This window comes from Podarcis tiliguerta (genome assembly GCF_965153285.1).
Source record: "Podarcis tiliguerta genome assembly, chromosome: 14".
In the NCBI taxonomy this organism is placed as follows: Eukaryota; Metazoa; Chordata; class Lepidosauria; order Squamata; family Lacertidae; genus Podarcis; species Podarcis tiliguerta.
The window spans coordinates 15,632,606-15,645,641 of record NC_139547.1 but is presented as its reverse complement, the minus strand read 5'-3'; the positions used below and the strand labels follow the sequence as shown (position 1 = coordinate 15,645,641).

The 13,036-nt window shown below is 44.9% G+C and overlaps 1 protein-coding gene across 3 annotated transcripts in view; it reads right to left on the bottom strand.

Moving 5' to 3' along the window:
• The window catches only part of PDE8A (phosphodiesterase 8A), a 186,758-nt gene that overhangs the window by 137,534 nt on the left and 36,188 nt on the right, over window positions 1-13,036 (bottom strand). The gene's annotated exons all lie outside the window — the stretch shown is intronic.

The following is a 13,036-nucleotide window of genomic DNA, read 5'->3' as shown; positions in this document are numbered from 1 at the left end:
TTTACATTTTAACGCTGTGTGCAACAGAAGTAACAAAGCACAGTTAGCAGCATAGTTTCTCGGTCGCTTCTCAGTTGTATGAAGCGATCCTGGTCTAATCACAAATTGCGCAAAGGGCTTGTGTGAGCAGGCTATCTCAGCTGACTTGATAATCCAAACCAGCCAATGGGGTAGTGATTCGGTGATTCCATCACATTCGGTACAACAAACGTAAAACCATCCACCACCAGCCCTCTGCCCTATAATGTGGGCTTTCTGGAAACATTCCTTTAATGTTTTCCACTGACCTAAATCAACGGAGGGCAGATTTATCACGTTAGACTTACACGAAGCAAACAAAACTTCAAAAAGTATGTCGTGTTCATTTGACACACTGCATCAACATCTGGAGCCTAAAATTGTTGAAGTGACATTTGTGATTACCCAAAAAGCAATGAACTGCACTTCCTGCGGTTTACATGTTCTACTCAAAACTAATTCAAAAATTTATTTCAGGGATGAGGGACTCATGGTCCTCCAGATGTTGTTGAATTACAGTTCCCATCATCCCTGACCATAGTTCATGCTATCTGCTGCTGGAGCCTGGAGTAAAGCAACATCTGCAGCATCTGTTTCCCAAACTTGGGTCTCCACCTGTTTTTGGACTACATGTCCCATCGTCCCTGACTGCTGGCCCTGCTAGCTAAGGATGATGGGAGTTGTAGTCCAAAAACAGCAAGTTTGGGAAACACTGATTGGGAGGCTCACACACTCCTCATCCCTGTTTTACTTGGAAATCAGTTTTATGGGAAAACTCTTAAGTATTATTGCATGCTACCCCAATTTCCAAGCGGTGCAAGACTCCAGGGGTGCCAAACACTTACCCAGAGTTTGGTTTGCTAAGACAGCGGAGACTGTTGTGTCTTTCTGATATATGGTTTATTTACTCATATATACAACCTGAGCCTACAATGCAAGGGCTCACAGCATTAACACCCCAGAAGAGGTCTTGACTCTCCCATAGCCACAGCCTTGGATTGAAACAGAAATCAAGCATTTTTCTCACTCTCGGGCTTCTGCCTGCTTCCAGCCCAGGTCACAGACTCTCAACTCAAGTACTCAGCCTCCATTCAGTCCAGAATAAAATGCTGTGTGTACACAACCTCAGCCATCCTTTAGATTTGGGGAGGGGAGTAATGAGGAAACAACGTACCGTATTTTTTGCTCTATAAGGCGCACCAGACCACAAGACACACCTAGTTTTTGGAGGAGGAAAACAAGAAAAAAAATATTCTGAATCTCAGAAGCCAGAACAGCAAGAGGGATCACTGTGCAGTGAAAGCAGCAATCCCTCTTGCTCTTCTGGCTTCTGGGATAGCTGCGCAGCCTGCATTCGCTCCATAAGACGCAAACACATTTCCCCTTTCTTTTTAGGAGGGAAAAAGTGAGTCTTATAGAGCAAAAAATACGGTACTTCGTCACAGTGAGCCTGAAAAGCCAGGCTCATAAATATACGCACTTGTTAAACAGCCAATTACAAAGTTGATTTTTAGATTTCGCTGCCGCCACATTCATCCCAGTTTCCCAACTTGAATTATATTGTGCTCAATATAATGTTAATGTTTTTATTAAACAAGGCATTTCTAAAAGTGGCACATTTTCCACATAAAAACACAGTAGTGGGGAAATGTTCCATTCCACAACACTTTTCCCAAACAGAGGGAGACAGGAAAGTCCAAATAGCCAAGACCGGTAGGAATAAATTTTGCCAACCTCAATGTTAGGCTTTTACTACGCGTCATTTGCAGTGTAATCTTATGCATATTTCCTCGGATGTAAGCCCCGCAGATTTAAACGGGGCTTATTCCCAGGTAAGTTGGATTGCAGCTACAGAGGTTTAAGGGAAGCCTTCTTGGTGAGAGGGTCCTATGGGTTCAAGAGGAGCTCTTCTTTATCACAGGGATGGGGAACTGGTGGCCCTCCAGACGTTGCAATGGCTGTCTCACCAGAGTGGTGCATGCTCTGGTTATCTCCCGCTTGAACTACTGCAATGCGCTCTACTTGGGGCTACCTTAGAAGGTGACCCGGAAACTGCAACTAATCCAGAATGCGACAGCCAGACTGGTGACTGGGAGCTGCCACCAAGACCATATAACACCGGTCCTGAAAGACCTACATTGGCTCCTGGTATGTTTCTGAGCACAATTCAAAGTGTTGGAGTGCGTTCCACAGGGCAGGCGCCACTACCAAGAAGGCCCTCTGTCTGGTTCCCTGTAACCTCACTTCTCGCAATGAGGGAACCACCAGAAGGCCCTTGGCACTGGACCTCAGTGTCCAGGCTGAACGATGAAGGAAGACCACTGGGAATGATCTGCTCCGCTCCTTAGGCCTGACACTCAACCGAGTCTTTGGAGCAGGGGTCGGCAACGTTTTTTAAGGCTGGTCCAGTCCACTCCTTGGCAGATCTCTTGGTGGGCCGGAGCATGTGCGCCCGTGCGCGCGCTCAAGCTATGCATGTGTGCATGTGCACGGGCGCTCCTCCGTCCTGGAAGTGCGCTGAAAATAGCGTGTACGCACGTGTACGGCCTCTACTCTGGGTGAGGAGCGCCCATGCGTGTGCACACACACTATTTCCAGCACTCTTCTGACCTGGAAGTCAGTCCCCACAGTGAGGAAAAAAATGGCGCCGCAAAAAAAAAAAAGCATGGAATCCCCACGCTAATCCACGGAACGGCCACGGGCCAGTTCCAGGAAGCTCATGGGCTGGAACTAGCCCATGGGCCTTAGGGTGCCGACCTCTGCTTTGGAGCTCATGTTTTTGCTAATAATTCCATCTTTGAACTGTGTGGTTATTGACCGGCGCGCACCTGTGACACCTGTGGAGTCTTGCGGCCCGCATCTTTATCAGATTTGAAATACACATGCTTTTAATTGTTTTATTGTCGATCACTTTGGGACATTTCATGGGAAGCGATTCATAAATGAAACAAATGCTACGGAACTAAAACTCCCATCATCCCTGGCTATTGGGAAATGCTCGCTGAGGCTGATGGGAGTTGGAGTCTAACAACATCTGGAAGGCCATGGGCAAAGACATATCACATATGAAAAAAACAATCTTTTTATATGCAACAACAGCTGCCAGGGTAGTGATTGCTACTAAATGGAAATCTCAGGACATACCAACAAAGGAAGAGTGGATTTGTAAATTAAGTGAGTATATAGAATTGGCAAAATTAACTTCAGTTATGAGAGCTCAATCAAATCAAAAGTTAAGAATGGAGTGGAAATATTTCCAAGATGATATGTCAAAATATTGTTCTAAAAATGACATGTTAATAGGCTTAGAATAAAAAATGTATGCGATAACAAAACAAATAAAGAAAAAGTAAAATCAGAATTTAACAAAAATAATTTATTATAGAATGCAGGGGGGAAAGGGTAGAAAGAAATATAAAGAAGTCGAATGGCTGTGGAGGGAAGTAGAGGGTGGGTGGTGGGTTTTATAATTAAGTGTATAATTATACAACTGTTGTAATTTAGATATTATATTTTATGTGAGGGAATCATTGGGAATTTTGGTTATTATGTATACATGTTAGGTTTCAATAAAGACATTTGAAAATAAAAAAATATATATATCTGGAAGGCGCTGGGTTCCCCACCCTGATTTTCAGACATGGGTATTGTTATGTTAGTTTTCCTGGTTACACTCGCACTTCTGTCCTAGCTTCCAGCGTTCCTTTTACGCTGCATTGCACTATGTTGCACTATGGTCAATATATCACCATGTCAAGCTAAATTTAATTCACACCAGTGGATGGGGTGTGACACAGCAGCTGATGCCATTGGACATGTTGTTCCCCTTTATGCACCTGCATGCTTCTGTTCCCCTCTGATTTACTCACGAAAAAGGCAGGAGAGGACTGTATGAGGAATATCACCCCAGATTTCATCACCAAGGGGAAACCACAGCACAAAATCCCCACACTTTCCCAGGTTAACATGGTTGTAAATGGATTCCCCCCAGAAGCAATCAACATGGACACAAGCGCTAGATTTGCAGAAGAGGATTTTATATCCCATGAAAAATCACACGTGACATGGAAATTATCAGGTAAGGAAATGTCAGGGCCATGTGATATCTGAATGCAGCCCCTCATCTAAAGCAACATCTCTGCCTTATAGCTTCGCGTATTTCTTCGGTTAAATTGAAAAAAATTAAATGTTTACTTCAGGTCAATATAAGTGGGGGGCGGGGAACTCTCCCTGCACTATGGTCAACCAAAAATGCAATAAAAAAGCCGTCATCTCTCGTAGCAAAACATTTTGGCCTTAGAGACAGGCAGCAGGGAGCACTGGGGAAAATTTAGAATGTCTCATTGTGGGAAGCCAAATCTTTGTGCAAGATGATTGACGTCAATGGAAATGGGACGGAAAGGCTGAGAAGGGTTCAGAGCAATGACATCGGCTGCAAGGACAAAACAACCACAGTCAAGAAAAGGGAGGGTGGCTGATGTGGAAATAGAGTCGAGTCGAGTGTGTCATAGATTCTCCCGCCCCAAAGTGAACAGAAGGAGAGCCCCTTTTGGATCAAGCCAGAGGCCCCTCTAGCCCACCATGCTGTGGGAGGTCTGTGGGAAGCCTGCAAACAGGATTCGAACTCACGATCAACTCTCCTGGGGTTTCCAGCAACTGCCTCTCAGCTGTGCAGGCAGAGCCTAGCCATTGTTTATAGTGTCCGCTGAGTGTTTCAAAGGAAAGACCTTATCAGTTCAAAGGACGGAATCTAGAGGTTCTACTCATCGCCAGAACCACCTGTTTGCAGTGTTAGAAACTGAGATATGAAAGCTAGAAGCTAAATGGCACCTTAAACCTAGGTGATGGGCGCAACAGTGGAATGTCTAGGCGCTTTTTTTTTTAATAAGAAGAATACAAAGCTGAAAATGAATGGACTATAGCTAAAATATTATGTTCATTTTTTCATAGTCATAACCCTGCCCACCCCCCTTAATATTCTTAAGAGGGTCTCTTCTCCAGTCTTCAGAGAGTACAGTGGTACCTCGGGTTACATACGCTTCAGGTTACATATGCTTCAGGTTACAGACTCCGCTAACCCAGAAATAGTGCTTCAGGTTAAGAACTTTGCTTCAGGATAAGAACAGAAATCGTGTCACGGCGGCAGCGGGAGGCCCCATTAGCTAAAGTGGTGCTTCAGGTTAAGAACAGTTTCAGGTTAAGAACGGACCTCCGGAACGAATTAAGTACTTAACCTGAGGTATCACTGTAGCTGGAAGTGGGGAGGCAGAAAAAGGTCCTCCTTTCCTTCCACTCTGCAGTTTTAATCTGAAATCTTAGACGCAGCACTGCGCCCAGAGATGAGAAACGGCTCGCGCTAATGAAATTCCCTGTTGCAAAAGGCACCTAGAACAATGGGAGTTTCGAACACTGCCTGTTTGATCCATTTTTCAAAAAGGAGTGGCATATTTTGTGTGTGTGTGGTTAATCTGAATGCTGCAAACCAGGCTTTGCCTTCCAGATGTTACTGGACTACAACTCCCATCAGCCCCCCAAATACACCTGGAAGGCAACAGGTTGGCAAAAATTGGCCCTGGTTCGTATCCTTGCTATGGACTGCTTACATCAGCCGATACTGATCTGACGACTTTTAGATGCTTTGACGTGCAATTCCCATCCATCCCTGCCACAGCATTTCAGCCGACAAGGAAAGAATTTCAGCTAAGCATTAAGAGGAAGAATGAGCAGTTCAGTGAAAGAGCAGACAGCCTCCGAAGGTTTTAAACAGAGGCTGAACCGTCACCAATTATGTCCCATTGTCAGGAGGCGGAGCTAGATGAGCACAGGGTTTAAAGGGATCTTAGAGTCTAACACTGAATCTCAGCAAAGTTTGCTACACTTTTCATTGGTGCTATATAAAGACAAGCACACCCATCCTCTCCATGTATCACCTTTACACCTGCAGTCCTGGTGGCACTGGGATTTATTTTATTAGTGAATCTGCCACCCATTTTCGCCACTTTTGTTGTCATGCCCAAGTAATTAACTCTGTGCCTACCATGGCCAAAATCCCACAGTTCGAATTAAAATAACATTGGGGGTAAGTAGGTGTGAGGCATCCCATTCGCCCTGGTAATGAGTCAAATTTATGAAGACTTGCATACGGACATACCATCAGGATTTCAGTCATCATGCAATTCCGTAAGAACATCGAAAGTTGCAGTGGCGTAGCGTGGGTTGCCAGCACCCGGGGCAAGGCAAGTAATTTGCGCCCCCTAACCTGTGGATTTGCACCCCCTAACCCTAACCCCCAGATGTTGTGCCCGGTGCGGCCGGCCCCCCCTGCACCCCCCACGCTACGCCACTGGAAAGTTGCCTTGTACCTGACCTAACCTTCAGCCACCTGGACCACCACTATCAGGCACATCACAGAACGCATGATTTAATTTATGGGATTTCTGACTACAGGGATAGGAAGCGGCTTGCTTGCTCAGACCAGCGAGGAAGCCCGACCCACAACCATTCGTAGACAAGAATGGAGACTTGAATCACATGCTAGTGAACTCAGGTTCTACCATTAAAGGTGGTTCGGAACTTTTGCATGACAGATGTGTTCCCCCACCCTCACCCCAAAAAAGGGAAGAAATTGGACTTCTTGAGATCAAGGAAATGACGGGAAATGCGACACAAAGGGTGGGGACATATAACTTTGTCACACCTCCCTACAAACAAATCAGAATGAACGCTCACAAAAACAGGTACAGTGGTACCTTGCGTTAAGTACTTAATTCGTTCCGGAGGTCCGTTCTTAACCTGAAACTGTTCTTAACCTGAAGCACCACTTTAGCTAATGGGGCCTCCTGCTGCTGCCGCACCGCCAGAGCACAGTTTCTGTTCTCATCCTGAGGTAAAGTTCTTAACCCGAAGTACTATTTCTGGGTTAGCAGAGTCTGTAACCTGAAGCGTATGTAACCCGAGGTACCACTGTAATCTGAAAGCAGCTTCCTCACATCTTTGCTAGATAGCTGTTCTTTTGGTTTTGCCACACTAGAGAGCCAGTAGCAGGAGTGTTGGACTAGGAAACCAAATCCCCACTTGGCCACAAAGGTCACAGGGTGACTTTGGGCCAGTCGTTGCCTCTCAGCCTAACCTACTTTGCAGGCTTGTTGTGGGGATGAAACGAGGAGGGACAGAACCCATTCTGCCCCCTTGAGCTCCCTGGAGTAAAATGTGGGATAAGGGTAAAGGGACCCCTGACCATTAGGTCCAGTCATGGACGACTCTGGGGTTGCGGCGCTCATCTCGCTTTATTGGCCAAGGGAGCCGGCATACAGCTTCCGGGTCATGTGGCCAGCATGACTAAGCCGCTTCTGGCGAACCAGAGCAGCACACGGAAACACCGTTTACCTTCCCGCCAGAGTGGTACCTATTTATCTACTTTGACGTGCTTTTGAATTGCTAGGTTGGCAGGAGCAGGGACCGAGCAACGGGAGCTCACCCCGTCGCGGGGATTCAAACTGCCGACCTTCTGATCGGCAAGCCCTAGGCTCTGTGGTTTAGACCCTCGTCCCTAAAATGTGGGATAGAAATGCAGTAATAATTAAATTCAATCTTTATAGCCAGCGCGAAGGCAAAATAAAAGACTGCACTTTAGTGGGGAAATATATATTTGACTGGGGAGCCGGATCACGTCGATCCAGTCTAACCTGGCTTTCACGATGCCAAGAACGACAGTGCCAAAGACATTTACACACCTGGCGGTCTAATGTGTGCCATTTGGATTTCACCATGTGTCAAGAGAACAGACGATTGCAGCAGGAAGGCTGTCGAAGTGGCAGAGTGCCTGCTTTATATATGCACAAGGTGCCAGGTTCAGTCTTTGACGCGGCAAGTCGGAAGATGCAGCTTGAGAGTCTGCAGACCCAATTTATTCTGTGTATTAAAATACAGTGGTACCTTGGGTTAAGTACTTAATTCATTCTGCAGGTCCATTCTTAACCTGAAACACCACTTTAGCTAATGGGGCCTCCTGCTGCCGCTGCACCACCAGAGCATGATTTCTGTTCTCATCCTGAAGCAAAGTTCTTAACCTGAAGCACTATTTCTGGGTTAGCGGAGTCTGCAACCTGAGGTGTATGTAACCTGAAGCGTATGTAACCTGAGGTACCACTGTAGAAACTTGACTGATGCATGGACCAAACCCAAATAAGCTGTTCCTTGCTAACCTTGAATGATTTTATTTTATAAAAAAATTAAATAGGTTCAATATCGTCGTGTTGGGGAGGGCCCTCCGCAGGCCGGTCTACGGACGAGCGCTCAGACAGAGAGGACGCCTTCCTGACCCCACACTTGACATTTTGGTTCCCGACCATTCACGGCGAAATAGTAATAATAATAGGCCTTGCTATTAGAGTATTAATATTATGAGCTTTTTAAAAATGAAATGAAATAAAGGTTATGAAGTTACATGGAACAGCATTCAGATTACAATGACAATGTGCATTTTAAAAGCACAGCCACCCTTCCATCTGGTCTGGGATGGATTATCTGACAACAGACACATCAAATTAATAGATACAGAATAAACCACAATCCCTGGCTCACATATGTTATTTATGCACTGCTTCTCTTTTTATGGCTCAAGTTATTGCACGGGTTCTGCAAGGTTTTAAAGCCAAATCATTGTGCTTGTTCCCCACGAAAGCTCATGGCACAATAAATTTGTCCCGTCTTTCAGGTGCCACAAGACCCTTTGTTCTTTTTTACTTTTCAGCTGTTGATGACATGGCAAACAGCAGGAGATGAGGCCGCAACTCCTTTCACTGATGCATGCAGTCAAGTTAGACACCGTCGTGTACATTATATGTCAACTGCAGCAAAAAGGAGCACAACGTGAATGCAGCACAGAATAAAGAGCAAACTCATTTTATGCACCATTCATAAATAAATAAAGCCCACACTCTCCTACTTAGCTCATGAGTAAAACCCATTCTGTTTAAAGAGAGGAGAGGAAAGGAGTAGAGTATGTTAGCCTTGCTTGTTCTCGTCAAAGAATCGACATGAGATTCAGGGTTTAATCAATTAACCAATCTTATTTAAAGGTAGAGGTAAAGGGACCCCTGACCATTAGGTCCAGTCGTGACCGAATCTGGGGTTGCGGCGCTCATCTCGCTTTATTGGCCAAGGGAGCCGGCGTATAGCTTCTGGGTCACGTGGCCAGCATGACTAAGCCGCTTCTGGCGAACCAGAGCAGCACACAGAAACGCCGTTTACCTTCCCGCCGGAGCGGTACCTATTTATCTACTTGCACAGGCATGCTTTCGAACTGCTAGGTTGGCAGGAGCAGGGACCGAGCAATGAGAGCTCAACCCGTCACGGGGATTCAAACCGCCGACCTTCTGATCAGCAAGTCCTAGGCTCTGTGGTTTAACCCACAGCGCCACCCGCGCCCCATCTTATTTAAAAGGTGCTCCCAATTCATCAGGCAGCATATATAGATATAGACATACCATATTTATTCAAATGCAATGCGCACCTTTTTTGGCCAAATCACTTTGCGAAAATTAGGGTGAGCATTAGATATGATGGTGCATCAGATTTGGTTGCAAACTTGAAAAACACCGCTGGAATGGCAAATACTTTCTTGGTTTCAAGGTTTTGAAAACTGAGGCACGCATTAGATTTGATGGTGCATCAGATTCGCGTAAATACGGTAGTCATAGAATCGTAAAATTGTAGAGTGGGTCATCTGGTCCAACCCCCTGCAATACAGGAGTATGTAAATTGTCCCATTCGGGGATCGAACCTGCAACCTCTGGTGAACTACATCCCCCATCATCCCTGACCAGGTTCCCTATGTCTGCCTTAAATCCATTAAGAAGTAGTATCTTGAATTCAGACTGAAATCAACCAGAGAGCCCCTTCTAAATTTTACTGCAAGATTACAGTCTCTGCAAATTCACACCACACATTTAAAGCACATTAAGTGCACATGACCGCCCCCCCACCTACCCAAAGAATCATGGAGACTATAGTTTCAGTGAACTACAATTCCCAGTGAGATAGCAAACCACATTTCCCATACTTTAGAGGAAAGCCATTTGCTGTGGATTGATATGCTTTAAATGTGTGGTGCACATCTGCCCTAGTGATCTTTGTAATCTTTAAAATGGTTAAATCCTCAGTCCTAAACTGAATAAGAGAGATGGCAGGTGGGAATTAAACACACATTTCAGCGTTTTGGAGTCGTATACCTAATTTGATTTCATTTACCACAGTGGTTGCAATTTCACCATTCGACTTGGAAATAGTACAAGAGATAAAGATGTTTTATGCAACGTTTATAATATATAAGTCCACCCCACCCATCGCTCACTCAACTGTATGTCTGTCATATATCAATATTTGCTATCTTTTCTTCTTTCTTCATATATTTGAAGGCTTATAGGAAAAGCGAGTAAAACTGAGACAAAAATACATTTCAAAAGTCACCTACACACAACTATATTACTTCTCCATTAAGAGCTTCTCGTGATCACTCAGTGACCATCCATGAAAAGCAAAAATGCTAAGAGATGCCTCACAAATCCTTAGCGATCTCGCAAGAAGCCTGAGAACTATTTTATCCCCTCAATAAATAAACAAATGAATAAGAAAAAAATATTGACCCTTTCACATGCCAAGATCAGAGTTTGCAACACATGAATCTTAGGCTTAAGTTCTGATCAACCTCATTGGCAAAGAGGATTGCCGCTCTGGCCCTACACATTTACTCAGAAGCAAGTACAACTGTGTTTGATGGGGTTTACTCAGATGCAGCGGATCAGAGCCTTGCTTAAAAGTCACAACAAATCCACACTGATTTAATCGGAACTTAATTCCATGGAGGCGTGATCCTTGAGACTGGATCACCTAATGTTTTTTGCTTTACATACTTTAACGCTAGGGACGCGGGTGGCGCTGTGGGTTAAACCACAGAGCCTAAGCCTTGCTGATCAGAAGGTCGGCAGTTCGAATCCCCGCGACGGGGTGAGCTCCCATTGCTAGGTCCCTGCTCCTGCCAACCTAGCAGTTCAAAAGCACGTCAAAGTGCAAGTAGATAAATAGGTACCATTCTGGTGGGAAGGTAAACTGTGTTTCCGTGTGCTGCTCTGGTTCGCCAGAAGCGGCTTAGTCATGCTGGCCACGTGACCCGGAAGCTGTACTCCGGCTCCCTCGGCCAGTAAAGCGAGATGAGCACTGCAACCCCAGAGTCGGCCACGACTAGACCTAACGGTCAGGGGTCTCTTTACCTTTACTTTAAAGCTGGTTTTGGCAGTGGAGGGGTGGGGCTTCAGTTTTGATTACGTACAGCAGTCTTAGAAACTCAAGATATACAAGCTAGGTGCCAAAGAGCACCTTAAACCTAGGTTGCGAGAGCCACAACGGAATGTCTACTTGCTGGGGCATTGGACTAGATGACAAGATGTCCCTTCCAAGGCTCAATTCTATCAAATCTCAACAGCATTGCTTGACTGTGGCCAACAATTCACTTGAGGGAGAAAACCACACAGTGGAAATTGAAAGGCAGAGGTTTTAAAATTGTGGTTGCCATAGGAGCCAACTCCTAGGGGGCCTAGGTCCTTTAGTCCTTAGTCCCCCCCCAATAAAATATTTGAGGGAGCTGCCCCCCAAGTTGATAAGCATTGCCATTTAAATAGTGTCTTGTGATCGATTATGCATGGCGGGGCTTACCTAAGAAACACGCACACCCGTTTTATTCAAGTTGGCACCCCTCGTGACCGCCAACCAAGTACCCAGAAATCTCCATGTAGTCGCAATTAGACCCACACCAGTAGCAAAATGCACCTGGTGCCTGGGAAATTTTAAATACTACAGGAGAGGAGCTGGGCGTGAGGATTTTAGCCATTCCACACACACACACTTTGCTCAACATAAAACCAGCCACCTGGCTCTTCCTACATAGGAAAAGCAACAGGCATTACAGTACATTTAGACAATGGTTTTTTTCCTGGGGGGACGCAGGTGTACGCATGCCCCTAAACATTTTGTGGATCTAAGTTTGGCCTCATTGATGGGCAGTATTTCAATATGAGTAGGAAAATGAGAGTACCCCTAAAACATTTTTTAGGGGGAAAAAGCACTGCATTTAGGTTTCATAATCTAATCTTACCACCTTCTTCCTCCCTTCCTAGTAAGCACACCTAGAATTAAAATCAGGACGTAATTTCATGGAGATCTCTAGCTCTTGTTTGTTTTATTGCAACTGATCATTGCAACAGAATACCCTAAAGTATGAAAACACACAAGGGGATGTTGACAGCAAATGGTCCCTACAGAATTGCCTGGTAAACAAACCACCTAGACTTCAGCCAACTGAAGCACTTGAAATTAAGACAGTTTGCATCTTCGTTCACACATTAAATCCAGTTCAATGCAGCACCCAGGCTGCTCAGTTTAGACCAAATACAACCAAGTCCAAATATCTGCTTAGTTTAGATCACCGTTTCCCTTAGGCCTGAGTTTAGGCCAGTTTCCTTACCTGATCTACCTGTCAGGGCTGTTGCAGGTATAAAAATGGGACAGAGCTGTATACGCCAACCTGAGCACTTTGGCGAAAAGGTGATATATATATTAAACAAGCTTTTAAAAAGTGAATAATGAGGTTTCACTGAAATCAAGTACTCACTGAAATCAATATTTTCAAGCTATTGTATAATTCATTTTATTATTTTGAGCATAGCAGTTTAACTGGGTTGTAAACCTTGAACAGGGCAGGCATTAGTACGTCTATTTTGATCCTTAAAAATATTTATTTTCTTAGTTGAGTCAATATTCCTAGTGCCTTTTTGTCTTTCGGTTCTTGTGGGATGACCTTTGTGGTTTTGATTACCCTAATCCTAAACAAACTTGCTTGTAAATTCTACATAGTGACTTCACCTGGAACCTCTTACAATCGGCAACCACACATTTATTGCAAAAATCCAACCAGGTTTTTACATGTTTCCCCTTCTGACCACCTTTATTGTTAACCTTGGTG